Source organism: Piliocolobus tephrosceles, unplaced genomic scaffold (genome assembly GCF_002776525.5).
Source record: "Piliocolobus tephrosceles isolate RC106 unplaced genomic scaffold, ASM277652v3 unscaffolded_33353, whole genome shotgun sequence".
In the NCBI taxonomy this organism is placed as follows: Eukaryota; Metazoa; Chordata; class Mammalia; order Primates; family Cercopithecidae; genus Piliocolobus; species Piliocolobus tephrosceles.
The window spans coordinates 1-3,204 of record NW_022316925.1 but is presented as its reverse complement, the minus strand read 5'-3'; the positions used below and the strand labels follow the sequence as shown (position 1 = coordinate 3,204).

At 59.3% G+C, this 3,204-nt stretch overlaps 1 pseudogene; it reads right to left on the bottom strand.

The window, feature by feature from the left end:
- Window positions 1–59: 59 nt before the first annotated feature.
- On the bottom strand, window positions 60–2,858 carry LOC111534568 (annotated as a pseudogene).
- Between the last annotated feature and the right edge of the window lie 346 nt (window positions 2,859–3,204).

The following is a 3,204-nucleotide window of genomic DNA, read 5'->3' as shown; positions in this document are numbered from 1 at the left end:
GCCTGGAGACTGATCGAGGTCGATGTCCCACTGGTCTTTGAGGACCTCCCCTAGGCCACCAGTATCTGGAGGGGGTTAGGGACACTGAGGATCGGGTCTCCAGCAGTGCTGTCCAGTGTGCCTGCAGAGGCAAGAAGGTTGTTCACAGGCAGCCCAGGGCAGGGAGTGGGGTAAGGAGGCTGCGGCCAAAGCCCACTCATGTCTTCTAATTCCAAGTCTTCTGCTATTTCCTGCATGCTCATCCAGCACAGCCAGATCCGGTCACCCAAAGCAGTGACATCTCACAGTTACCAAGGCGTGGGGCCAGAGAGAGATACAGAGTCAGGCATCACAAGCCCCCTCCAGGCTCAGCCCTGAATACCGAGATCAAGACTCGGCTGCACCAGCCTGGATTGCACAACAGGGCACCCTCTTTCTAGAGCTGGACCAGGCTGGGGCTGGGGGACTACACTCACCTAGGGCATTGGCCCTCTAGGGGCAGAAGCTGCCCTGGTTCTTCCTGAAGGAACTCCTCTGACAGGCAGATCACATGGGCTCTTAGCCAGCAGCCAGGGTTGGGGCAACACAAGGGCCCCTCCTCATCCCATCCCAAGCAGCAGTCAGGCAAGAGACAAGGAGGGAGAGGGAGCTGGCAGCAAGCCCCTCCGTGCAACAGGCACTGTTTCGGGTATCATGCAGCTCCATCCCGTGAGGAAGGGGTGACTGTTATTTGCATCTTATGGATGAGGAAATGGACGTGGGGGTTTAAAATCCTTGCCCTCTGGGACTAAGCTAGTGAACGTCCTGTGAGCATCAGCAGTGAGTGATTGAGTCACAGCCTCACCACTGCAGCCAGACCTGAACTTCCTCACAGCTCAGCAACACCCAGCAGGTCACTGAATTTCCCCAGGGCAAGTCCTCTACTCACTCACAAGTAGCGGGAGCCCAGTAGAAGGCGCCCATCGTCCATTATTTTATTGACTATTTCTTGGCCATTGTCTCTGTGCTGAACTTTGTTCTACAGCAGTGACAAGAGCTGTCCTCGTGCAGTTTAGTGCAAAGGTTGGGGTGGGAGAGACTAATGAGAGCAATAAAACACCTAGCAGGTCAGATAGTAAATATTCAGGAAAAGGAGTGGTCGGGGAAGTACACAAGAGGTGCAATTTTATTTTATATTTTTAGAGACAGTTTCTTGCTCTTTTGCCCAGGCTGTAGTGCAGTGGAGCGATCATCGCTCACTGCAGCCTCCAACTCCTGGGATCAAGCGATCCTCCCACCTCAACCTCCCCCGTAACTCCCCCGTAACTGGGACTACTGGCATATGCCACGGTACCCGGGTTCTCAGACCTGCAATTTTAAATCGGAGCTAGGGATAATCCCACGGAGATAGGGAAGACCTCCGTGTGGAGGTGGCAGGTTATCAAGACAGAAGAAGTAGAGAAGAACCTTCCAGTCAAAGGAAAAAGGCAGGTCCTGCTGTGCTCAGGAATGGCCATAAATACTATCATCCCCATCTTAGAGACGGGAACAGGGCCGCAAAAGTGTCCTGGCTCCTCAACAGCTGGATCCGAAGTCCTCTGAAGGATGAACCGCCCAGCCTGTGGTGGACCTCTCCTGGAGCGCGCGGGCGCGCAGGGCGCACAGGCCTCTTGGACCCCATGTCCGGCTCAGGCTCAGGCTTGGTGTCAGCAAAGGGACCTGCGCGGCGCCCTGGGGCCGGGGAGGCCAGCGCCCGTGCAGCACGTTGGGCAGAGGTCCTGGCGGAGGTCGGGGTGCAGCGGGAGCAGGAGGCGCGCCTAGGACGGGGGTGCCCGGCCCATTCTTAACCGCGGCAGGGTACAGGGGCGTCAGGGCGGCTCCGGCCACGGGGCGGACCCCAAGCCCTCGCCCTCCTGCCGCTGCGCTGTCTCCTTCCTTACCCGAAGGGCGGCCACGGCGGACAGGAAGGCGTGCACGACGAACATCATCTCCCTGGGGAGGAGAACGGGTTGTCCCTGTGAGCCCTGCCGCGCCCAGCCGCGGGTCCCCTCCAATCCCACCCCAGAGCGGGGTCCTCACTCGGGGCTTCAACCTAGCCCGAGGCCCCTCCACTGTCTGAAGTCACGCCCCCTGCACCTGCCCACTTCAGGCCCCGCCTCCAGACCAGGTACCCACCTGTCCCCCCTTCTCTCCCTCCTGCGCTCCATCCGACCCCAGCGTGCCCACCAAGACCCCTACGCTGGCCTGCATCCTGGATTATCACCTCTGCCCCAGCCAACTCCTCCCCGGAGTTCCACCTGGGAGATTCCCAGGGCAGCGGCTCCCCTTCATGCTCCTCCTCTGCAACAGGCCTCCTCCCTGCCCTGGACGCCCCACCTATGTCACAGGCCTGCCCACTCCCTCTCATCAGGCCTGTGCCTCGCGGGGTCTGCCTCCTCCAGGAAGCCTTCCTCCTGGCACAGAGACCCTCCCCATCTCACTAGGAATGCAATGGCCTGATTTGGCTCACTGCAACCTCTGCCACCGCCCCCTGCCCCACCTTTCAAGCCATTCTCCTGCCTCAGCCTTTCCAGTAGCTGGAATTACAGGCATGTGCCACCATGCCTGGCTAATTTTTGTATTATTAGTACAGAGGGGGTTTCACCATGTTGGCCAGGTTGTTCTCGAACTCCTGACCTCAAGTGATCCGACTGCTTCAGCCTCCCAATGTGTTGGGATTACAGGAATGAGCCACCGTGCCAGGCCTGGGCCCTGCCTGTTGTGCGATCCCCATTGTGCTGCTGGACCTGACGAGCAGGATGGACAATGAACCCCAGGAAAACGTGGGCCTGGTGATGGGGGTTCAGGCCATAGAGCAGGTAGACGCTGAAGAAGTGCCCTGGCCTAGCCGCGACCCCCATGGAACCCTTTGAATTTTAGGAAATTCTCATTAAACGCACGTCTGGGTCAGCACCGACATCAACAGGAGAGCCTCGCCAGCACCTCGGAACCCGCTTTGTCCCTCCCTGGTTCCTTCCTTTGGGTGCCCGCTGTGCTGCCGTCTCACCCATATGTAATTCAGTGCAGCAGCCCCTGTAGGACACCTGGCAGATCAGGTCACAGTCCTGCTGGGCCCTCGGGCTCACTCAGGAACTGGGCGCTCCCAGGCGGTCCTCCAACAGCCCAGTGCAGCATGCTGGGGGGTCAGGGCCAGCACCTGTCCCTGGGGCCTCAGGCCTCCCTTCCTTCCCACAGCGGCCAAGATCG